Source organism: Gopherus evgoodei, chromosome 14 (genome assembly GCF_007399415.2).
Source record: "Gopherus evgoodei ecotype Sinaloan lineage chromosome 14, rGopEvg1_v1.p, whole genome shotgun sequence".
NCBI classification, from domain to species: domain Eukaryota; kingdom Metazoa; phylum Chordata; order Testudines; family Testudinidae; genus Gopherus; species Gopherus evgoodei.
This window is the reverse complement of record NC_044335.1, coordinates 33,345,066-33,371,040: the sequence shown is the minus strand read 5'-3', so window position 1 is coordinate 33,371,040 and position 25,975 is coordinate 33,345,066. Positions and strand designations below refer to the sequence as shown.

Genomic DNA, 25,975 nt, shown 5'->3' with positions numbered 1-25,975 from the left:
GAAAAACTTCCAGGGCCTCTGCCAATCTGCCCTGGAGGAAAATTCCTTCCCGACCCCAAATATGGCGATCAACTAAACCCTGAGCATGTGGGCAAGACTCACCAGCCAGCACTCAGAAAAGAATTCTCTGCAGTAACTCAGATCCCATCCCATCCAACATCCCATCACCAACCACTGGGCATACTTATCTGGCGATAATCAAAGATCAGCTGCCAAAATTAGGCTCTCCCATCATACTATCCCTTCCATAAACTTATCAAGCTTAATCTTAAAGCCAGATATGTCTTTTGCCCCCACTACTCCCCTTGGAAGGCTGTTCCAGAACTTCACTCCTCTAATGGTTAGAAACCTTCGTCTAATTTCAAGTTTAAACTTCCTAGTGTCCAGTTTATACCCATTTGTTCTTGTATCTACATTGGTACTAAGCTTAAATAATTCCTCCCCCTCTCTAATATTAATCCCTCTAATATATTTATAAAGAGCAAGCATATCCCCCCTCAGCCTTCTTTTGGCTAGACTAAACAAGCCAAGCTCTTTGAGTCTCCTTTCATATGACAGGTTTTCCATTCCTCGGATCATCCTAGTAGCCCGTCTTTGAACCTGTTCCAGTTTGAATTCATACTTCTTAAACATGGGAGACCAGAACTGCACACAGTATTCCAGGTGGGGTCTCACGAGCGCCTTATATAACGGTACTAACACCTCCTATCTTTGCTGGAAATACCTCGCCTGATGCATCCTAAAACTGCATTAGCTTTTTTAACAGCCATATCACATTGGCGGCTCATAGTCATCCTGTGATCTACCAATACCCCAAGGTCCTTCTCCTCCTCAGTTGCTTCCAACTGATGCGTCCCCAATCTATATCTAAAGTTCTTATTATTAATCCCTAAGTGCATGACCTTGCACTTTTCACTATTAAATTTCATCCTATTGCTATTACTCCAGTTTACAAGGTTGTCCAGATCTTCCTGCAGGATATCCCGGTCCTTCTCTGTGTTAGCAATACCTCCCAGCTTTGTGTCATCCGCAGACTTTATTAGCACATTCCCGCTTTTTGTGCCAAGGTCAGTAATAAAAAGGTTAAATAAGATTGGTCCCAGAACCGATCCTTGAGGAACTCCACTAGTAACCTCCTTCCAGCCTGACAGTTCACCCTTCAGTACAACCCGTTGTAGTCTCCCCTTTAACCAGTTCCTTATCCACCTTTCAATTCTCATATTGATCCCCATCTTTTCCAATTTGACTAATAATTCCGCATGTGGAACTGTGTCAAATGCCTTACTGAAATCGAGGTAAATTAGGTCTACCGCATTTCCTTTGTCTAAATAGTCTGTCACCTTCTCAAAGAAGGAGATCAGGTTGGTTTGGCACGATCTACCTTTAGTAAAACCATGTTGTCACTCACTCATGCCCGTCACCCCAATCTGGGTATGGGCTGCCAGCCACAGATCTCCAGAGTCCTCTATCCTGGGCCATTCGCTCTAGCTGGTTCCAAGTATAACCCATTTTTTTGCTATCAGCCTGAAGGTCGCATCGCCAGGTGTTTCTTGGACAGCCTCTTTTCCGCTTGCCTTGGGGGTTCCACCGCAGTGCCTGTCTGGTGATGTTAGTTGGCTGCTTACGTAGTGTATGTCTCAGCTGCAACCTGCGCCATCTTTCCTGACTCGTACATGGTCCTCACGTTCCATGTGCCTATGGTAATCCTCCTGGTTGCAAGAAGGGTAATCGGCTTAGTGACTTCCTCACGGCTTTTACCACCCAGCGTCATGCATCTTCGAATTGAAGACCGTTCTTTTTCCAGGGTAAAAGTCTCTGTTGTCTCTATTGTTGGCGTTTCTGTAGCAGGTTGATTTTTTACGAGGTGGAGTTGCTAGCCCCAGGCCCAACCCTCCTCCTTTATCCTGACTTGGGACAAGCAGATGGCCCCAAAGGACCTCTCTGGTGGAGTTAAAACCATGTTGTACTTTGTCCCAATTACCATTGACCTCAATGTCCTTAACTACTTTCTCCTTCAAATTTTTTTCCAAGACCTTACATACTACAGATGTCAAACTAACTGGCCTATAGTTACTCGGATCACTCTTTCTCCCTTTCTTAAAGATAGGAACTACGTTAGCAATTCTCCAGTCATACGGTACAACCCCTGAGTTTACCGGTTCATTAAAAATTCTCGCTAACGGGCTTGCAATTTCATGCGCCAGTTCCTTTAATATTCTCGGATGAAGATTGTCCCGAGCCCTCCGATTTTGTCCCATTAAGCTGTTCAAATATGGCTTCTACCTCAGAGGTGGTAATATCCACCTTCATATCCTCATTCCCGTTTGTCATCCTTCCATTACCCCTAAGCTCCCCATTAGCCTTATTAAAGACTGAGGCAAAGTACTTATTTAGATATTGGGCCATGCCTAGGTTATCCTTAACCTCCTTTCCATCCTCAGTGTGTAGCGGTTCCACTTCTTCTTTCTTTGTTTTCTTCTTATTTATATGGCTATAGAACCTTTTACTATTGGTTTTAATTCCCTTTGCAAGGTTCAACTCTACTTGGCTTTTAGTCTTTCTCACTTTATCCTTACATGTTCTGACCTCACTAAGATAGCTTTCCTTGCTAATCCCAACCTTCTTCCACTCCTTGTAGGCTTTCTGCCTTTTCTTAATCACCTCTCTGAGATGCTTGCTCATCCAGCTTGGTCTACAACTCCTGCCTATGGTTTTTTCTTCCTTTCTTGGGATGCAGGCTTCCGATAGTTTCTGCAGCTGCGACGTAAAGTAATTCCAGGCCTCTTCCACATTTAGATCCACAAGTTCTTCAGTCCAATCCACTTCCCTAACTAATTTCCTTAATTCTTTAAAGTTAGCCCTTTGGAAATCAAAAACCCTAGTCCCAGATCTATTTTTGTTTATCCTTCCATCTAGTCTGAACTGAATTAGCTCATGATCACTCGAACCAAGGTTGTCCCCTACAACCATTTCTTCTATGAGGTTCTCACTGCTTACCAAAACCAAATCTAAAATGGCATCCCCTCTTGTCGGTTCTTCAACTACTTGGTGAAGGAATCCATCAGCTATCACATCCAGAAAAATCTGATCCCTACTATTCTTGCTAGCACTTGTACTCCAGTCTATATCTGGGAAGTTAAAGTCTCCCATGATCACACATTTCCCATTAGTGTTTACTTCCTTAAAAACATTAAAGAGGCCTCTATCCATATCTAAATCAGATCCCGGCGGTCTGTAGCACAGCCCAAGCACTATCACAGGGGAGGCTCTAGTAACTTTCTTTCCCAGTGTGATTTTTGCCCAGACAGACTCTGTCTTGTCCATTCCATCACTTCTTATTTCTTTACTGTTAACCTCCTCATTGATGTACAACGCTACTCCACCACCTTTGCCTTTATTTCTATCTTTCCTAAACAGCACATAGCCTTCAATACCTGTACTCCAGTCATGACTACTATTCCACCACGTTTCTGTTATCCCTATAATATCCGGTTTCACTTCCTGCACCAGTAGCTCTAGTTCCTCCATTTTGTTCCCTAGGCTCCTCGCATTAGTGTACAGACATCTTAATTTTTGCCGTTTGGCTTCACTCACATTCTGTACCCTGTTAGGCACAGACATTCTACCACCAACATCACCTGTTAGTCTGTTATCTACACTACTCTTCCTCCTTATGCCAATTCTTCTGTCCATGGCTGTATCCCTTCTTACTTTGTTTACTTGCCTCTCAAGGTTAAATTCCGGCGTGGAGATCTCCCGAACATCTCCCAACCATCTCCCCCAAATTTCTAGTTTAAAGCTCTCTTAATCAGGTCAGTGAGCCTCCATCCTAGAAGTCTATTTCCCTCCTTGCTCAGGTGAAGTCCATCCCGAGAGAACAGTCTTCTGTTCGTAAATGCTTCCCAATGACCGTACATCCCAAAGCCCTCCTTATAGCACCACTGCCTGAGCCATCTGTTGATCGCCATAATCTTGTCACACCTTTGTCGCCCTTCTCTAGGAACCGGCAGAATCCCACTGAAGATCACCTGAGCCTCAATTTCCTTAAGTGTCTTCCCCAGTCTGACATAGTCTCCTTTGATACATTCCAGAGAGTATCTAGCCATATCATTCATTCCCACATGAAGGACAATCAATGGATTCTTCCCCGCTCCCGCTAGTATCCTTTTCAGCCTCAGGTCCACATCCTGTATCTTAGCACCTGGCATACAGCACACCCTTCTGTTCTGCCGATCAGCTCTAGTCACAGGCCTGTCTATTCTTCTCGGTAAGGAGTCTCCAATCATGTAGACCTGCCTTTTCCTGGTGACAGTGCGCTTCTCCGGTCTATCTCCCGCATCCACCGGCTGCAAGTCCTCTCGATTCCTATTCCCCCTTGCAATCCTCCTGGGGCTCGTATCTGGTGTTGCCTCCATTGACTCCTCCCCTCCTCTTGCAGGACTATCAGCTCTTCTCTTTTTCCTTGCCCTCTCTCCTTCATCGACCACCTGCTGTGCCCCTTCTTCATTTTCCAACTCTGCAAACTTGTTCCTGAGTTCTATTTCTCCTTCACTGGCCCATCTTTTCCTCTGCCTGGTTCTCTTAGTCAATGCTTCCACCGTCCACTTTCCTCACCCAGCAGTCTCTCCTCAGAATTCTTTGGTCCTGCTTCTATCTGCACATCTGAGCTTATCCCTTCAGCCTCCTCATGTCTGTGCTCCATCGTCTGCTCAAATCCCCTTCTGAACTCAACCAGAGTTTGCACCTGCATCTCCAGTCCTCGGATCTTCTCTTCCATCAGCTCTATCAGGTGGCACTTCATGCAGACAAAGCTCTTTTCAGGCACCCCTTCCAGGATCATGTACATGCCACAGCTTCCACTTCCAGTCAGCCTCATTGTGTCTTTCACTGCTGCCTCTGTATCAGTCATGGCCTTCCCACCTGACGCCTGGTAGTTAACACAACACAAGCCCCCGGTAGGCACCAGACCACCACCCTATCCCTTGACTTGCTTGTCGGTTCCTCTGTCTTCGTCTCCCCTGCAACCTCTCCCTGGAAAATCCCTCTGAAACTCCCGTTTACAGTTCTGTTTGCTGGCTCCTGTGCTGCTGCAGCTGTCTGTGCTGCTGCCTGACTGGCTGGCTACTTATATAGGACCCCTAATCAGGGCTCCGCTGCTCTCCCAGCACACTGCCCCTAGCAGCCTCCACACACACACAGACACACAGACACACACACACAGACACACACACACACACACAAAATACAATCCACAAACTACACAAACCTGCTTCTCCAACAGAACTCCCTCTGAAACTCCCCTGTTTACAGCTCTGTTTGCTGGCTCCTGTGCTGCTGCAGCTGTGTCCTACTTCTGACAGTGATGGATAGTTGATACTGCAAAGGAAGATGAAATGCCCACAGCTGGGCAATTGTGCAATGCAGAGTAGGGAGTGGGGAAAATCTTTCCTGAACTGCCTAAGGCTCCATGTTTGTCACAGAGGCCACATAAGTCACAGATTCCATGACTTTCCGTGACCTGCGTGACTTCTGCAGCAGCCGGTGAGCCTGGCCTGGGGGCCGCCTGAGCAGCTCGGGCAGCCCCTGGGCCAGGTGCACTGGCTGCTACTGGGGCAGTCTTGACCCCTCCCAACCCCCAGCAATAGGGGGTGGGGGCTCCCTGGAAGGGCAACTGCAACTCCCTTCCCTCAGCTCCTAGCTCCACCTGCTTCTTCTGCCCATAGGCAGTGCCTCTGCCACTCCCATTGGCCGCAGTTCCCAGTCAATGGGAGTTGTAGAACCAGGGCTTGGGGCAGAGTAGAGGCAGCACGTGGAGCAAGGAGCTGGCGTCCCTGCTTCCCAGGAGCCGGGTAGGAAGTCTGCCTCAGACCCACCAACTCCCCCACACTCCCCAGCACCCACGGTGCCCCCCCGGGCTATTCCCCCAAGCATCCATAGCCCCCCCAGGGCCACCCTCCCAAGCCTTCTCCCCTCCCCTCAAGTTTTAGTGAGGCGAATATAATAAAAATCATGGACAGGTCACGAGCCATGAAATTTTGTTTACTGCCTGTGACCTGTCCATGACTTTTACTAAAAATACCCATGACTAAAACATAGCCTTACTTATGCCCAAAGGAGCAGATATGAGGGCCTTTTCATTTATCCTTGCTACATGCATTAATAGTGCATGAGGGATCTGTACTTCACTCACCTTTATTCCGTTCTAGGATGGGGACTCCTGGCTTCTCGGAATGAGCTGTCTGCAGAAAAAGTTCAGCTTAGGTGTCTGGGGGGAGAAGTCAACAGAGCAATTTTCATACTTTCACTGTAGCAGGGAGCCTGATGTTAGATGAGCCATTGTAACATGAGGCAACTCCTTCACCAGGCTGCGCCCAATTCTCCTGTCATTATAACAGGGTTTTTTTCTCAGTTTATCTTCCAATTAAAGTCACTAAACTCTGGGTTAGGCCCTCTAAGGTATGTCCCAGTGCCAGCTAGGGTGACCAGATGACAAGAACAAAATATTGGGACACGTGGAGACAGGGCCCAAGCAACAAAAAAAAAGCCAGAGTGCCCCAAGCCAAAATATCGGGACGCGGGGCAAACAACTGAATATCGGGACAGTACCGATTTTATCAGGATGTCTGGTCACCCTAGTGCCAGCATTACTGTCCCTGCTCCTTAACCTGCATCTGGAAAACCGTCTCTTGACCCTAATGTAATGCTCCTGGCGGAGAATATCCTGCATGGAGCATAGGATAAAGGCAGCCATCTTCCCAATCCCTGATGGGCTGCCAGTCCAAGGGTAGCAGGATCCAGTTTGGAGGTAGAAGTTATGTTCTTCTTTGAGTGATTGCACGTGCCAATTCCACTGTAGTGGTGTGCGTGTTTTGTGCATAGATGTCGGAGATATTCTTCCCTCAGTGGTACCTGTCGGGATGGCTTGAATATCCTCTGTTGCCACGTGCTGGTATAAGAAGGCAGAGCCACCCCCAACTCCCCTCAGGTCCTTCTTATTGTCAGTGACGGTTGCTGGAGAAATTCCAGACTTGTTGATTCAAGTGCTTCTCTCACTCGTTGTATATAGTTATAATTAGTAGTTTTTAGTGCTGAATAGTTAGTTTATAGATAAATTAGTGATACGTTTCTGGTTTTGCATCCTTTTTGGACCATTTTTTCTCTTTCAGTACTGGTACCAGTAGGATGCCTTGCTTGGAGTTTAAGTCCTGTGGGACCTGCTCAAAACCCATCCCTGCCAGTGACCCCCCCATCTGACCTGTCTGAGAGAATCCCACAGTGGTGACAAATGCCACATTTGTTGTGGATTCAAGCCCTGCTCAAAAAAGGACAGAGCGCTGAGACTTAAGTGCTTGCTTATGGAAGCAGCACTTCAACCCTCCCACTGGAGTCATTGCATGGGGAGAGTGCCCTGAGTACTTAAGTGTCAGTACAGCGTACTCCACTGGACGTATCTCCGACTCCTTGACCCCTGTCCCTGGTGCCAAAGAAGAGACTCAGACCTTCCTCGGTTCCACATCTCGTTCTGCTGCATCAGTACCGAGGCGAGACAGAGGCAGGGACTCCATTAAGCATGTGGCAGAGAGAGCCACCTGAGAGGCATCACTTCCTAAGAAGGGTTCATTGCTTCCGGAGCCCATGCCAAGTCCATCAAGTTTGTCCCCTGAGAAACATCTAAGGAGTCAACAAATGATACCTCTCCCATCAACTCAAGAGGCATATGCAGCCACAAGAGACTTGCTTAGCCTCTCCGTACCGGTTTCATCAGCAGTGAAAACTGTCCAGCCAGTCCCTGTGCCTGCAGCTCATTCCTCATCATACCGAGAACCCCCAGTACTGCTGTCCAAACCTCTCAAGCTTATCTTATTGAGAGGAAAACCTCCTGTGATTTCCCCGGTACTGCTATCCCCAAGTTTGGGCTACCTCTCACATAAGAACATAAGAACAGCCATACTGGGTCACGCAGTATTCAGGATGTTGGCATACCATGCATTTATATAGAGGCATTATGATATTTTCTGTCTTGTTATCTATTCTTTTCCTAATGGTTCGTAACATTCTGCTTAACTTTCCTCCCCCGCATAGCAGGGAAAATCTATTGATTCTGACAGTCAACTTGGCAATCATGTTTTTCATAAACAGACAAGAGAGGTCAAAACAACTCTGTCAGGAGGCAGTTCGCCTTTGGAACTTCTGTATAACCCACTCAGTTTACCTTGAAACTACGTTCCAGAAAAACAAAACACATTGGCAGATCAGCTGAGCAGACCATTCACCGATCAACACGAGTTGGTCGTTATGCTCAGATGTGGCCAGGTCCAAGTTCAGACTCTGGAGGACTCCCCAAGTGGATCTATTTGTGACAGGAACCAAAGAAAATGCAATCAATTCTGTTCCTGAGGGGATCTCATAGACTCATAGACTTTAAGGTCAGAAGGGACCATTATGATCATCTAGTCTGACCTCCTGCATGATGCAGGCCACAGAATCTCACCCATCCACTTCTATAACAAACCCCTAACCTATGTCTGAGTTATTGAAGTCCTCAAATTGTAGTTTGAAGACCTCAAGCTGCGGAGAATCCTACAGCAAGTGACCTGTGCCCCATGCTGCAGAGGAAGGCGAAAAACCTCCAGGGTCTCTGCCAATTTGCCCTGGAGGAAAATTCCTTCCCGACCCCAAATGTGGCGATCAGTTAAACCCTGAGCATGTGGGCAAGACTCACCAGCCAGCACCCAGGAAAGAATTCTCTGTAGTAAGTCAGATCCCAATCCATCTAACATCCCATCACAGACCACTGGGCATGCTTACCTGCTGATAATCAAAGATCAATTGCCAAATTAATTGCCAAAATTAGGCTATCCCATCATACCATCACCTCCATAAATTTATCAAACTTAGTCTTGAAGTCAGATATGTCTTTTGCCCCCACTACTCCCCTTGGAAGGCTGTTCCAGAACTTCACTCCTCTAATGGTTAGAAACCTTTGTCTAATTTCAAGTCTAAACTTCCTAGTGTCCAGTTTATATCCATTTGTTCTTCTGTCCACATTGGTACTAAGCTTAAATAATTCCTCTCCCTCTTTAATATTAATCTCTCTGATATATTTATAAAGAGCAATCATATCCCCCCTCAATCTTCTTTTGGTTAGGCTAAACAGGCCAAGCTCTTTGAGTCTCCTTTCATAAGGCAGGTTTTCCGTTCCTCGGATCATCCTAGTAGCTCGACTCTGAACCTGTTCCAGTTTGATCTCAGCTCAGGCTCACTGACAGATGCTTTTCTCCGATCCCGGGAGAATACCCTTCTGTACATCTTCCTTCAGATTTCTTTGCTTTGCAAAGTCGTGTTCAGAATAAAGCAGGACCATGCTCATCTCATCCTTATAGCACCTGCATGGCCCTGCAAACACTGGTACTCAGCCCACTAACCCTATTGACTGAGCCCCGTCTGTCCCTCCCCATTGAATCCAGACATAATTTCCCAAGATCACAGCTGCATATTGCACTCCAGCCTCCAAGCTCTCCATCTCACAGCGTGGATGCTTCATGGCTGATGCCCTTTGAAAAGTCCTGCCTGAAGGCTATCCAGAATGTGTTTGTAAAATAGTAGAAACCCCCCAACTAGGATCACTTCCCTAGCTAAGTGGGAACACTTCTCCATTTGGTTTCTTGGGGAATATGTATTTCCATGGCAAGCACCCCTGCAGCTTGTGCTGGACTATCTTCTAGATCTAAAACAGAATTTGATGATTAGCTCTAGAAGGGTGCATTTGGAACGGGTGGATAATAGATCCCTTTTCTCCAACCCCATTGTTACTCGATTCCTGAAGGGCTTGGCCAGATTATATCCTCAAGTACAAGACCCCATCCCTCCTTGGGATCTCAATTTAGTCCTGGAAATTCTGATGGGACCCTTTCACAACTTGCTCTCTCCTCTACCTCTCCATGAAGTTGGCATTTCTAATAGCGATCACCTCAGACAGAAGGATTGGTGAGTTGAGAGCTCTGGGATTAGAACCCACCTCACATACAGTTTTTTATAAGGATAAAGTTTATCTCCAGCCTCACCAAAAGTTTCTTACAAAAGTAGTCTCTAGTTTTCACATTAACCAAGCTATCTATTTGCCCACATTTTTCCAAAACCCTATCACTAGAAGCTTTGGATGTAAGAAGGGCTCTAGCTTTCTATCTGGAGCATACTAGAGCATTCAGCTCCTCCACACAACTTTTTGTGGCAGTTGCTGACAGAGTTCAGGGCAGTCAAGTGTCCTCTCAAAGAATTTCCTTCTGGTTATCTTCCTCCATCTGTTATGTTACCAACTGACTAACACAACCTCACCATCTAGAGTAAAGGCACATTCTACTAGACAGCACACAAGCAGCTTTTGCAACTTTCCTGGTTCAAGTACCCATTATTGACATTTGTAAAGCAGTGACTTTGTCATCAGTCTACACATTCACTTCTCATTACTGCATTTCCCGTCAGTCCAAAGATGATTCCAGTTTCAGATGGGCCGTCTTACAATCACTGTTCAGATATACTTTGAACCCTCTCTGTAGCTGTTTGTTTGTGTCACCTACAGTGGAACTGACATGTGCAATCACTCAAAGAAGAAGAAACTGTTACCTACCTTTCTGTAACTGTCATTCTTCAAGATGTGTTGCACATGTCAGTTCCACATCTCACCTCCTTCCACTCTGTATTGGAGTCAGACCAGTATGAAGGAACTGAGGGGAGTTGGGGGCAGCTCCACACTCTTAGACCAGCACACAGTAGCGCAAAGTGACAGAGGGCACTCAAGCCACCCTGACAAGTACCACTGAGGGGAAAAAATCTCTGACATTTGTGCATGAGGTATCACCTACAGTGGGATAGACATGTGCAACACACTTTGAAGAACGGTTATGGAAAGGTAGGTATCTATTTGTTCCTTACCCTCCTCATAGAGGAAGATGTCAGAAAACATGAACAGCTTTGAGGGCGGGGAAATCTGCCTCCTTTTAAGGCATGGAGCCAGAAGGTAAATCAGGAGCTGGAATGCTGGCAGTGGAGGGTAAAGAGCAAGTGCTGAGAGCTTGCTTCTTGGTTAAATAAAGAAACTGCAAAGTGACCAGTGTATACTCCAGTTTTCCTGTTTGTATGTGATATGTCACTTGGAGACTGGGCTGTTGCACAGTGTCCAATTTAGGGAGCTATCCTAGAGAACCATTGTGTAACTTCAGACTGTCATATATTTAGTAAGCTCCCAGGAGTCAAGTTGATCAGGAGAACAGGCCAAGCATGTTGTTAGCCTCATGAGCCTTCAATTCAATGAGTCTGCATAGTTTTCTGAAAAGCATCTACCACACACTGGGCATGCTCAGAGGTTTAACACCAATTTTAGCGTAGTCACTCCTGTACTAGTAATTTTATACTCCTCCTTTCATCTCCCTCTTTAGCTACTTCAGTTCATCTCAAACAGCACTCTTTTTCGACTGGAAATAACACATTGTACAGGTCCATGGATTTGGAAATAGCTTTCAGGACAATTTAATTAGTCTTTGCTCCCCAAATTTTCAAACATAGATGCCTAAAGTTAACCACCCTGGGTGGGATTTTCAAAAGCCCCTAAATCAAAGTTAATGGGACATATGACTTAGGAGTGTGTAGGTGCTTTTGAAATTCATGTATAGGCACCAAAGGTCATTGAATTCCCATAGTGCCCGTTGACATAAATAGGAGCTACAGGTGCTCAGTATCTCTGAAAATCAGGCCAGTTATTGAGACTGCTAATTTTAGGCCCTTAAATTTGAAAACGATTGCCCTTATATATTACTTCAGACCTGTATGTATAGCTGCTAACATGATTCACTCCATACCGATTATGCTTTGGCATCAGCCCAGTGTTACTTGGAGTTTGCAGTCTTTGTGATGCTATTGTTTTCTATATAGGGTTTTGTAACGCACTTATCTCTGTGGTATCTGAACACCTTCCAGTAGTGCATTAAGCAATGTGACTATACATCGCTTGTGTGTTGTTTGTTCTCTCATTCTCTCCCCAAGAGAGAATTGTGTGCAGTGGAGTGTCTTGTTTTGGTAGGTGTGGGTTTGTTTGTTTTTTTTTATGCTGGGAGGTAGACTTTCTCCTTTCTTTTACTGTTCTTTAAGGAATCAAGTTTCACAGTTCTTCTCTGGCAGAAGCTGAAATCTAGATTAGTAGAGTAGAATTTCAGAAGTTATGAACACCTCAGGAATGGAGGTTGTTCATAACTGAAATGTTTGTAACTTTGAACAAAATGTTATGGTTGTTCTTGGAAAAGTTTACAACTGAACACTGACTTAGTACAGCTTTGAAACTTTACCATTCAGAAGAAAAATGTGGCTTTTAACCATCTTACTTTAAATGAAACAAGCACAGAAACAGTTTCCTTACCTTGTCAAATTTTTTTTAAACTTTCCTTTTTTTTTTAAGTAGTTTATGTTTAACACAGTACTGTACTATATTTGGGGTTTTTTTTTGTCTCTGCTACTGCCTGATTGCGTACTTCCGGTTCCAGATGAGGTGTGTGGTGGACCTGTCAGTTTGTAACTCTGGTGTTTGTAACTATGAGGTTCTTCTGTAGATTCTAAGGCCAGAAGGGACCACTGTGATCATCTGCGCTGATCTCCTGCATAACACAGGCAACAGGACTTCCTTGAATTCCTCTTTGAATTAAAATAGATCTTTTAGGAAAACATTCAATCTTGATTTTAAAATTGCTAGTGATGGAGAATCCACCACAATCCTTGGTAATTTGTCCCAATGGTTAATTACTCTCACTATTAAAAATTTACATCTTATTTCCAGTCTGAATTTGTCTAGCTTCAACTTCCAGCAGTTGGATCTTGTTGTACCTTTGTCTGCTAGACTGAAAAGCTCATTATCAAATTTCTGTTCCCGATGTAAGTACATATAGACTGTGATCAAGCCATCCCTTAACTCTCTATCAAGAACCTATCCGTGCAGGACCCCACTAGAAACACAGCCACGTGATGATGATTCTCCATTAACAATTACAGCTTGAGATTGCCTGTTGTAAATCCATTTAATATGTACCATGTTGATTTGGTACCATGCACATTTCTTAATCAAAATTACATGCAGTACTGAGTCAAATGCCTTACACAAGTCTTAGAATATTACACCAATGCTGTTACCTTGTCATCTTGTTACCCTCTCTCTCGAGAGTGAGGGAATCTTGCTTGTGCCTAGTTGAGTGTCAGCTCCCTGACACCACCACCCAACCAGCCACTGAAGCATTCTCCTGTGGGCTATGCCAGCCCTGCATTTGCTTGTATGTTAACAATAGATGTGTCTTACTCCCCAAGTCCCTTTGAAGTATTCTCCAGCCCTGACACTGCTTCCTCACAGAAATCCCAGATCCTCTGTCCCCAAAGGTGCAATGTATCCCAGTTTTACCTTAAATCACTGCTCCTGTAAACCACCCAGCACTTATAATGAAACAGAAGAAGGTTTATTTCAGAAAGGATAGAGATTCTACTAGAAACAAGAGGGAGTGATGGAAACAAATGATTAAAGTACAAAACATAATCGTAAGATGTGAACCTGAGTCTTCACTTTTTAATAGACCCTTCCTGCCTAATAAAGTAGATTCCCCAAAGCTCAGTCTGTTGCAGAGCTGGCTGGCTTCATAGGACCAAGTATTCAATTTTTTTATTAGGACACCTCCACTTCTTCGAGTGATTGCTTATGTGTATTCCACTATAGGTGTGCGTGCTCACCACGTGCACCGGTGCTGGAAGTTTTTCCTTTAGCAGTATCCATAGTGGGGGAGCACCACTGCGACCCCTGGATCACACCATAAAGGGGGCTGCGTGCTCCCTCCACTCTGAGTTCCTTCTTGCTGCCAGTGAAGGTAGTTGGAACTTGCTCCAGCCTAGGCTGCAGCGTTATATCCTTAATGGTATCCAGTCTTCAGAAAACTTCCTTGCTGAACTTTCTCTTGTGAAGCCGGACTCGGGGCATGCCCCGTGGCCCAGGCTTCAAGTCATGCGACTCCTGTCACAACTCCATGCCCAGAAGCGATCCACACAGTCAGTGTCTTCGCTGTCTGGGCGAGGCTCACATTAGTGAGAAGTGTAAGATCTGCCACTCCTTCAAGCCTCGAATAAAGAAGGAGCGTGAGATCCAACTCCGAGCTCTCCTCATGGAGCGAAGTGAAGCGCCTCCGGTGCGCCATCCTGATTCAGCACCGCTCCCCCGCTAAACAAGGGAAGACTCAGCAGTGCTGAGAGAAGGAGAGAGGTGAGGCCAGACCCAAGTTGGGCAGCCCACGATGCCCATCGGAACATAGACCTCCGACTCGTGCTGAGTGGAGTAGTCTAGTCCTGTCCACGCGAGCCTCGCCCGAAGTACGCATGCCGTCGACACCAGAGGCAGCTCAGGCCACGCGTGATATCTTGGCGCTTCCAGTGCCGGGTGTGCTGCCTCGGTCGGGCCCCTAGTCCCGTGGAAAGCCGCCCTTGGACACCCATCAGCCCTCCCCAGAGGTGTCAGAGGTCAAGGCACCTTCCTGGGTCGAGGTGCCGAGTAGAGCCCCGCAACGCATGTCGACTCCGCATCCCAGCTCTTCAGTGAGCACATCTCACTCCTCTGGTCTCAGACGCCATCGAGGAGGTGACAAGAGACGACGCTGTTCCTCCTCCAGCCAGTCGGAGAAGAACAGGTCTTGCTGCCGTTGGCACCGACGCTCGTACTCAAGCACCCACCATTACAGAGGCCATGCTCAGAGTGCGTCCCGAGAGTCCCCGGCACCGAGGCGCTGTGGTTGCAGGTGCCACAGGGAGTCCAGAGATACCTCATTGGAAATTTACCTCTCGACGTCCTCCAGGTCGAAGTCTCGGGGCAGGAGCCGTCATGACAGAGAGCACTCCAGTCGTTCCTATGGCACTGTATGTTCCTCCAGGACTTCTGCATCGGCACGCAGCCGTCTCTTGCCGAATCACACCGTACCACATGACCAACCAGCCCTGCCGGCGTCCGAGGCGACTCATTTCCAAGCCGTTCCCTGGCAAGAACAATGGTGCCCCTGGGCACCGTGGCCTCAGGTTCCTGCGCAGCCAAGACCTTGCTCCATGGCAGGAGCCTCTTAAGGCCGCCCTGCGTCACCTCCCCGGCACCGGGATCAGACCATGGGTGCCAAACCCGCAGCACCGACTCCAGCACCAGACCTGGACGTTGAGCCCACGATGCTGTCTGTGGCTGAAGGCACTGCACCATCCACCTCTTCAGCACCGGGGGATTCAGTTGCGGTACCACCTTCCTCTTCCCAAGAAGACTTCAAGGCACATCAGGAGCTGCTTAGGAGGGTGGCAGCAAATCTTGAGCTCTGGGCCGAGGAGATGGAGGAGCCATCCGATAACCTCTTCAGTGTCCTCGCCTCCTCAGTACTGGGGCGTGTGGCGCTCCCATTCCATCAGGGAGTAGCCAACATCACCACAGGCCTCTGGCCCCCCGCCTCCCTTGCATCAATTTCTAAAAAGGCTGAGAGGAAGTACGTCATCCCCACAAAGGGTCACGAATACCTATACACCCACCTAGCTCCTAACTCCTTGGTGGTAGAGTCGGTCCACCACCGTGAGTGGAATGGCCAGCCCGTGCCCACACCAAAAGACAAGAACACTCATAGATACTGGACACCTTTGGGGATAAAGGTTTATTCGTCCGCGAGTTTCCAGCTCAGAGTGGCCAACCACCAGGCACTGCTGAGCTGGTATGAGTTTAATCTCTGGGGTTCCCTCTTTAAGTTTGAGCCCCTTCTCCGGGACAAGGACGGAAAGAAGTTTCGGGCCTTGATCAACAAGAGTGCAGCCGTGGTCAAAGCAGCTCTCCAGGCGGCTTCGGATGCAGCGGACACAGACACTCGTATGATGGCTTCCACAGTCTCCATGCGACGGGCGTCGTGGCTCTCGCTGTCAGAGTTGTCAGTCGAGTCCCAGTCTATAATGCAGGACCTGCCGTTTGATGGCAAGGCCCTGTTTGCAGAACAGACAGATACCCGTCTGCACGGGATGAAGGACTCCTGCACCACCCTTCAGACACTAGGCCTGTATGTCCCTCCCTCTAAGGACAAGCCCAGGCCTCAAACCTCTGCTCCTCTCGCTTGGGGCAGATACGAGCCCCCGCCTAAGCGGCAGAGGGAACAAAGGCGTCAGTCCCAACGCCAATACCGTTTGGCCCCACGGCCTGTGACCTCTAAGGCCAGGCGGCCGGGGAAGCGGCGTTTTTTACTCATTGAGGGGGGTCACCGAGCCTGTTGCCAGTGTTCCTCCCACCCAGTTAATAAAATTGCCTTTGATGAACAGTTTATCGGCCTTCCAACTGCAATAGGCCCGTATAACATCGGACCAATGGGTCCTCAGCACCATTTCCCAAGGGTACAGGCTGCAGTTTGTTTCCATCCCTCCCAATTGTCCCCTGTTCGGACAGCTGGCCGGGGTCCTGGAGCATGCCCTCCACCTCCGTCAGGAGGTGGAGTTCCTCCTCTCCCTGGGAGTAGTGTAAAGGGTACTGGGAATACCAGGGCAGGGGTTTTCACTCCAGGTATTTCCTCATCCCAAAAGCGAAGGGCGGGCTCCAGCCCATCCTCGACTTGCGGAATCTCAACCAGTTCCTCGTTCATTGCAAATTCCGCATGATGTCCCTGGCCTCTATTATTCCATCCCTAGACCAGGAGGATTGGTTTATGGTGCTGGACCTCCAGGATGCATACTTTCACATCCACATATCTGAGGGTCACAGGCGTTTCCTCCGTTTCATGGTGGGTCAGGACCATTTCCAGTTTACGGTCCTCCCCTTTTGCCTCTCTACTGCCCCCAGGGTATTTACAAAGTGTATGGTCGTTGTGGCTGCCCATCTCAGGAAAAAGGGGCTGCAAATCTTTCCCTACCTCGACAACTGGCTACTCAAGGGCCGGTCTCAGTCTCTGGTGCAGCAGCACATGAGCGTCCTGCTAAACACCTGTGCAGCTCTGGGCCTACTGGTAAACGAGGAGAAATCCACGTTAATCCTGGTTCAGCGCATAAGCTTTATAGGGGCACTGCTGGATTCCCGGGCCATAGCCTCCCTTTCAGAGGACAGATTCGAGACGCTCAAAGCTCTCATCGCCTCGGTCACAGCCTTTCCGGTGACCACGGCACAGGGGTGCCTGCAAATCCTTGGCCACATGGCAGCATGCACCTATGTGGTGCGACTTGCCTGGCTTCATATGAGGCCCCTTCAGCTCTGGCTGGCCTCCCGGTACTCCCAGGCCAGAGACAGCCTGGACAAGGTTGTCACGCTGCTGCCCAAGGTGGTGGCAGATCTCCAATGGTGGTCCCTCCCGAGCAACATGCTCCAGGATATCCCCTTTCGAGAGCCCCCTCCATCACTAGATCTAGTGTCAGACGCCTCGGACCTGGGCTGGGGAGCCCATATGGGCGATATCAGGACCCAGAGCATGTGGTCACCAGAGGAACTGGCCCTGCACATAAATGTCATGGAGCTCAGGGCCGTACGCCTGGCGTGCATGGCCTTTTGCCAGCACATACAAGGGAAGGTGGTCAGAGTCCTTACGGACAACATGACCGCTATGTATTACATCAACAAACGGGGGCACGCGTTCCCAGGCCTTATGCCAGGAAGCCCAACTCCTGTGGGAGTTTTGTATAGCCCACTACGTACTTCTGTGGGCTTTGTACCTGCCTGGCAAAAGTAACACGTTCGCAGACCGCCTGAGCAGGGTGTTCTCCCAGCAGCACGAGTGGTCCCTGCACAGGGAGGTAGCCAGGTGGATCTTCCTACAGTGGGGTGCTCCCGAGGAAGACCTGTTCGCCACCATCCAGAACTGACAGTGTCCTCGATTCTGCTCCAGAGTGGGAGGGGGCGAGGGGTCGATATCAGATGTGTTCCTACTCCCATGGTCGGGGCCCCTGTTGTACGCCTTTCCGCCCTTCCCCTTAATAGGCAGGGTACTACAGAAGGTGAAGTCAGACAGGATGAGGGTCATTCTCATAGCCCCGGATTGGGCCCGTCAGCATTGGTACAGGTCCTTACTGCAACTCTTAGCAGTCCCTCCGTGCAGGCTACCGCTCCGCCCAGACCTCCTCTCCCAGGTGGAAGGTCGTCTCCTCCATCCCAGCCTAGCCGCTCTCCACCTGACAGCGTGGCTGCTCCATGGTTAAATGAGGAGGAAGGGAGGTGTTCTGAGGATGTGAGGAAGGTCCTCCTGGAAAGTAGGAAACACTCCACATGTTGAACCTACCTGGCTAATGGTATAGGTTCTTTAGGTGGGCGAGGAATAGAGGTTTCTCTCCCTCCTCCGTGTCTATCCAGCTTGTCCTCGACTACCTCCTCTCCCTTAGGACCCAAGGGCTGGCGCCCTCTTCGGTCAGGGTGCACCTGGCGGCATTTTGGCCTTCCACTCCCTGGTGCAGGGCCGTCTTTGTTCTTGCATCACATGATGGCCCGATTCTGAAAGGGTTAGGTCGGGCATTCCCATACGCCAGACCCCCGATTCTGCTCTGGGACCTGAACCTGGTGCTCTCCTGCCTCACAGGGCCTCCCTTTGAGCTGTTAGCCACGTGCTCGTGGTTCCACCTGTTGTGGAAGGTGGCATTCCTAGTGGCCATCACCTCAGCCCACTGCATCTTGGAGCTCAGAGCCTTGACTTCTGAACTGCCGTATATGGTCTTCCATAAGGACAAGGTTCAGCTCGACCCTCACCCCACTTTTTTGCCAAAGGTAGTCTCGGCTTTTCACATGGATCGGGATATTTTTCTCCTGATCCTCTGTCCTAAACACGATTCCTCCAATGAGGAACGCCACTTGCACACATTGGACGTGCACAGAACGCTGGCCTTCTACCTGGACAGAACCAGGTCATTTAGGAGGTCCCCCCAGCTTTTTATTGCTTCGGCTGAGCGTATGAGGGGACAGCCAGTGTCCACCCAGCGTATCTCCCATTGGATCACCTTGTGCATTCGCACCTGTTACGACCTGGCAGGGGTTCCCCGCCTCCTAGTGTAAAGGCACATTCCACCAGAGCTCAAGCCTCATCAGCGGCCTATGTGTCTCATGTCCCTATCCAGGACACCTGTAGGGCTGCTATGTGGTCCTCTGTCCACACCTTTTCATCGCACTATGCGATCGTCTCCCAAACGAGGGATGACGCTGGGTTTGGTAGGGCGGTGCTTCGCTCCAGTAACCCTTAAAACTTTACATTTAAACTCCTACCCGCCTCCATCAGGTATAGCTTGGAGTCACCTATAGTGGAATACACAAACAAGAAGAAAGGACAGTTACCTGTTTCCATAACTGGCATTCTTTGAGATGTGTTGCTCAGGTGTATTCCATGTCCCACCTTCCTTCCCCTCTGTTGGAATTGTCTGGCAAGAAGGAACTGAGGGTGGAGGGAGCGCACAGCCCCCTTTATGGCGTGATATGTCGGCGCCACTCTAGGAGTCGCAGCAGTGCTCCTCCACTACGGATATTGTTAAGGCAAAATCTTCCGGCACCGGTGCACGTGGCAAGCACACACACCTATAGTGGAATACACCTGAGCAACATATCTCGAAGAACGCCAGTTACGGAAGCAGGTAACTGTCCTTTCTCAAGTTGACTCCTCAGTAAGAGGATCCACGGGGCCTCTCTCCATTCTGTGTTATACTGAAACCGCCTTTGGTCTCTCTATAGACAGAGCAGCCCTTGTCTCTTATAATGTGCGTTCTTTACCTTCAAAAGTGATTTCAGTTGTGTGTAGCTTTCTCTAAAAGGTTTTCCATTGGCTGTTCTGGGATGGGGCAGTAGTATACCAAAGAACCTTGACATTTGACCAGATAGGGGTGGCAACTCCCTTCTGCATGAATAGGCCATCACCCAATAATAGTACTCCCTTGTGACTCCTTTTAACTGTAAGAGCATGTAAAGGGGTGCACTTGGAGAAGTGTGAGTGCCTGCTCTCCCTCCCTCCCTCCCTCCCTCTCTCTCTCTCTGGTTGCTCCTGCTCTGGGATAGAGCAGTGTCACAGGGCTCCCTCCCTGGAGACAATGTCTTCGCCCTCTTGGGCTTCCTGGCTTCAGCTCTCCAGCTGGGCCACTATAGTTCAGTCCTCCCCTCACTGTCCAGGCCACTTCCCCCAATGGCTAATGGGGATTGAGGGGGGGGAACTGGGCCCAGCCCAGGAACCCTGTAGATAGCAGCTGTCTGCTGTGTCCCTTTATCTAAGTCACGCTGCTGCTCTAAATCCCTGGGCCACTTCCCTGCGGCCCTGTGCCATCCAGGGCTTGTCCTGATGGAGTCCCCACAATCGACTCAGGGTTCCTTTTCGCTCTCCCTGGCTTCTGGCAGCGTTACCTCCTCCGAGGGCCTTCAGCTCCCTCAGTCAGCCACACACCATCCATACTCGTACAGCTCCAGCAAGGAACTGAACTCCCTCTGGCCCTGCAGCGCCTCTTACACTAGGCTGCTGGGCCCTGATTGGCTGTGTCCCACGCAGCCACTCTAAGCAGCTTGGAGGACCTTTTTTGGGGCAGGGTGTGGCACGGCCACGAGGCCTCCAGTAGGGGGTGCCAGAGGGTCTGATATACCCCATCGCAGATCATATGGTACTCTTTTATTGTTTAACAGCACGATTAATCACAATTAATTATTTTAATCGCTTGATCTCACTTTGGGGCGGAACTCTGCTGTTTCTAAAAGCTATCTTAACACTGTTCGCTTCAGTTTATGCAAAATTGGGTCTGTCTGTTTCTGTTTGAACTGCTAACTCTGAAGTAGTCTCACAACACTGTCATAAACAGATAGCTAAGGGTTAATGTCTCTTTCACCTGAAGCACCTGACCAGAGGACCAATCAGGAAACCGGATTTTTTCAACTTTGGGTGGAGGGAAGTTTGTGTCTGAGTCTTTGTTTTCTGTCTGCCTGCTTTCTCTGAGCTTTGGAGAAGTAGTTCTGTTTTCTAATCTTCTGTTTCTAAGTGTAAGGACAAAGAGATCAGATAGTAAGTTATATGGTTTCTTTTCTTTGGTATTTGCATGAATATAAGTGCTGGAGTGCTTTGATTTGTATTCTTTTTGAATAAGGCTGTTTATTCAATATTCTTTTAAGCAATTGACCCTGTATTGTGTCACCTTAATACAGAGAGACCATTTGTATGTATTTTTCTTTCTTTTTATATAAAGCTTTCTTTTAAGACCTGTTGAAGTTTTCTTTACTGGGAAATTTCAGGAAAATTGAGTCTGTACTCACCAGGGAATTGGTGGGAGGAAGAAATCAGGGGAGATCTGTGTGTGTTGAATTTGCTAGCCTGATTTTGCATTTCCTCTGGGTGAAGAGGAAAGTGCTTTTGTTTCCAGGACTGGAAACGGAGATGGGGAGTCACTCTGTTTGGATTCACAGAGCTTGTGTCTGTGTATCTCTCCAGGAGCACCTGGAGGGGGGAAGGGAAAAAGGATTATTTCCCTTTGTTGTGAGACTCAAGGGATTTGGGTCTTGGGGTCCCCAGGGAAGGTTTTTCAGGGGGACCAGAGTGCCCCAAAACACTCTAATTTTTTGGGTGGTGGCAGCAAGTACCAGGTCCAAGCTGGTAGCTAAGCTTGGAGGTTTTCATGCTAACCCCCATATTTTGGACGCTAAGGTCCAAATCTGGTACTAAGGTTATGACATGGTGTAGCAGCGGTTGGGAGATAGATAGAATCCAGAAGCCAGTAGGAATATTATATTTTTCTTTTCTCTGCTAGGGCTTTTTAGCAGAGAGAAACAGTTTGGTTTTAAAAGGGAACCAGAGAGAATTTTTTTTTCTGCTCTCTCTGGCAGTTTGTAGCTTGCATCTTAAGCAAGAAACCATTAAGGTACTATTAAGAGTCTTTTGTCACACAATAGCACTCCCATTGAGAGTCATTACCAGCACTATATAAATGCAAATAAAGTGGTTTTTCAGGTTTACTTAACATTGAAGATTAGCTAAAGGCACTGTTGCTAGGCAGACTTCAGGAGGCAACAGAGAGCCTGCAGTTCAGAAGAGAAACACCGGAGGGCACCCCAACACAAGAAAACAGGAACCATGTCTACCAAGACCAAAATGAAGGCCGAAGAACAAATCAAAGAAGCTGAACACAGGCGACAAATGGAGATGAAAGAAAGAGAAGAACAAATCAAAGAGGCAGCACACAAAAGAAAACTAGAAGAAGAAGAGGTGGCCTACCGAAGGAAACAAGCAGAAGAAGAGGCAGCCCACCGCCGAGACATGGAAAAACACCAAAAAGAGAATGAAGAGAAGGAAAAACAGAGAAAACATGAACTGGAGTTGGCAAAAGCTGGGCTGCATGTGCCAGCCAACCCTAACAACCCGGCGCCAATTATTGCTCCACAGCACAGGAAATTTCCCACCTACAAGGCAGGTGATGACACCGAGGCCTTCTTGGAAAATTTTGAAAGAGCCTGTCTTGGGTACAACATCCCCGAAGACCAGTACATGGTAGAATTAAGGCCACAGCTCAGTGGACCTTTAGCAGAGGTGGCAGCTGAAATGCCTAAGCAGCAAATGAATGACTATAAACTTTTTCAAACCAAGGCCAGATACAGAATGGGGATAACCCCAGATCATGCCCGTCGGCGCTTCAGAACCCAAAAGTGGAAACCAGAGGTGTCATTTCCCAAACACGCCTACTACATTGCAAAAAACTATGAGGCCTGGATAACAGGAAACAACGTTCAAACCTTGGAAGAACTGCACCTCCTCATACAAATGGAGCAGTTCTTGAATGGTGTTCCTGAAGACATCACACGGTACATACAAGATGGAAAACCCAAAAATCTAGCTGAGGCGGGGGAGATTGGAGCCAAATGGATGGAACTGGCAGAAAGCAAGAAAGCTACTGTCAAGGGGAACGATTACCCCAGGGGGCACACAGACCATAAACCCTACAACCGAGGACAGCCAAAGACCCCACATACCACCCAAGTAAAGCCACAGACACCCTACCCTTCCACCTCACCAGTCTCCAGTAACTCACCTCGGCCCAGTGACCCATCAGATGGAAGATGCTTTAAGTGTAATGAACTGGGACATATCAAGGCCAACTGTCCAAAGAACACCATGCGAGTGCAATTCATTACACCACCATCACACCAAAGATCCCCAGGCCCAGATGCCTCTCAAATACCCTTGGAGCGAAGGGAAAATTTGAGAGTGGGCGGAAAGAAGGTTACTGCGTGGAGAGACACGGGGACACAAGTGTCAGCTATCCACCAATCCTTCGTTGACCCCAAATTCATCAACCCAAAGGCCAAAGTTACAATTTACCCCTTCATGTCACAAGCTGTAGACTTGCCTACAGCTCAACTGCCTGTCCAGTACAAAGGCTGGTCAGGAATGTGGACTTTTGCAGTCTATGACAATTATCCTATCCCCATGCTACTGGGGGAAGACTTGGCCAACCAGGTGAGGCAGGCCAAGAGAGTGGGAATGGTTACACGTAGCCAAACCAGGCAAGCTTCCAGACCCATTCCTGTTCCTGAGCCGTCCACAGACGCCCCTTCTGTGTTACCAGAGACCCAGACAGAGGTAGTGGACCCGGATTCCATGCCTACCACTGAAACAGCCACAGCATCTCCAGTCCCAGGCCCGGAACTGGAACAGCAACCAGCACCAGCAAGTGCAACCACATCTTCAAACTCAACGCCAGAGGGCGCCAGCGAGCCAGAACTGGCAGAAGCAAAAGACAGCCATACCCAAAAGGCTCAGCCAGAGCCTGAAATACCCTCAGGTGCACCAGCGGAGAGCGGTTCACCAGCAACGGAAACAACCCCATCACCTACATCGCTTCCAGAGGGACCAAGCCCAAGTCCACAGTCTGAGGAAGAACTGGTGACCCCAGCCTCAAGGGAACAGTTCCAGACTGAGCAGGAAGCAGATGACAGCCTTCAGAAAGCTTGGGCGGCGGCACGGAGCACCCCACCGCCTCTCAGCTCTTCTAATCGATCCCGGTTTGTTATAGACCAAGGACTTTTATACAAGGAAATTCTTTCTGGTGGACACCGGGAAGAATGGCAGCCGCAAAAACAGTTGGTGGTTCCAACTAAGTACCGGGGGAAGCTCTTAAGCTTAGCCCATGATCATCCCAGTGGCCATGCTGGGGTAAACAGAACCAAAGACCGGTTGGGGAAGTCCTTCCACTGGGAGGAGATGGGCAAGGATGTTGCCAAGTATGTCCAGTCTTGTGAGGTATGCCAAAGAGTGGGTAAGCCTCAAGACCAGGTCAAGGCCCCTCTCCAGCCACTCCCCATAATTAAGGTCCCATTTCAGCGAGTAGCTGTGGATATTCTGGGCCCTTTCCCAAAAAAGACGCCCAGAGGAAAGCAGTACGTACTGACTTTAGTGGACTTTGCTACCCGATGGCCAGAAGCAGTAGCTCTAGGCAACACCAGGGCTAACACTGTGTGCCTGGCCCTAACAGACATCTTTGCCAGGGTAGGTTGGCCCTCCGACATCCTTACAGATTCAGGGTCTAATTTCCTGGCAGGGACCATGGAAAAACTGTGGGAAACTCATGGGGTGAATCACTTGGTTGCCACCCCGTACCACCATCAAACCAATGGCCTGGTGGAAAGGTTCAATGGAACTTTGGGGGCCATGATACGAAAATTCATCAACGAATTCTCCAATAATTGGGACCTAGTGTTGCAGCAGTTGCTGTTTGCCTACAGGGCTGTACCACATCCCAGTTTAGGGTTTTCGCCATTTGAACTTGTGTACGGTCACGAGGTTAAGGGGCCATTACAATTGGTGAAGCAGCAATGGAAGGGGTTTACGCCTTCTCCAGGAACTAACATTCTGGACTTTGTAAGCAACCTACAAAGCACCCTCCGACACTCTTTAGCCCTTGCTAGAGAGAACCTAAAGAATGCTCAGGAAGAGCAAAAGGCCTGGTATGACAAACATGCCAGAGAACGTTCCTTCAAGGTAGGAGACCGGGTTATGGTCTTGAAGGCGCAACAGGCCCATAAGATGGAAGCATCATGGGAAGGGCCATTCACGGTCCAAGAGCGCCTGGGAACTGTAAACTACCTCATAGCATTTCCCAATTCCTCACTAAAGCCTAAAGTGTACCATGTTAATTCTCTCAAGCCTTTCTATTCCAGAGACTTACAGGTTTGTCAGTTTACAGTCCAGGGAGATGATGCTGAGTGGCCTGACGGTGTCTACTACGACGGGAAAAAAGACGGTGGCGTGGAAGAGGTGAACCTCTCAACCACCCTGGAACGTCTGCAGCCGCAACAAATCAAGGAGCTGTGCACTAGCTTCGCCCCATTGTTCTCAGCCACCCCAGGACGGACTGAACGGGCATACCACTCCATTGATACAGGTAATGCTCACCCAATCAGAACCCCACCCTACCGGGTGTCTCCTCATGCCCAAGCTGCTATAGAACGGGAGATCCAGAACATGCTACAGATGGGTATAATCCGCTCATCTACCAGTGCATGGGCATCTCCAGTGGTTCTGGTACCCAAACCAGATGGGGAAATACGCTTTTGCGTGGACTACCGTAAGCTAAATGCGGTAACTCGTCCGGACAACTATCCAATGCCACGCACCGATGAGCTATTGGAGAAGTTGGGACGTGCCCAGTTCATCTCTACAATAGACTTGACCAAGGGGTACTGGCAAGTACCGCTAGATGAACCTGCCAAGGAGAGGTCAGCATTCGTCACCCATGCGGGGGTGTATGAATTCAGTGTCCTTCCTTTCGGCCTTCGAAATGCACCCGCCACCTTCCAGAGGCTGGTAGATGGTCTACTAGCTGGACTGGGAGAATTTGCAGTTGCCTACCTCGATGATGTGGCCATTTTTTCAGACTCCTGGCCCGAACACCTACTACACCTGGAAAAGGTCTTTGAGCGCATCAGGCAGGCCGGACTAACTGTTAAGGCCAAAAAGTGTCAAATAGGCCAAAACAG

At 48.7% G+C, this 25,975-nt stretch overlaps 1 protein-coding gene across 12 annotated transcripts in view; it reads left to right on the top strand.

Moving 5' to 3' along the window:
- Positions 1 to 25,975, top strand: part of CEP250 (centrosomal protein 250) — a 156,733-nt gene that overhangs the window by 100,311 nt on the left and 30,447 nt on the right. The gene's annotated exons all lie outside the window — the stretch shown is intronic.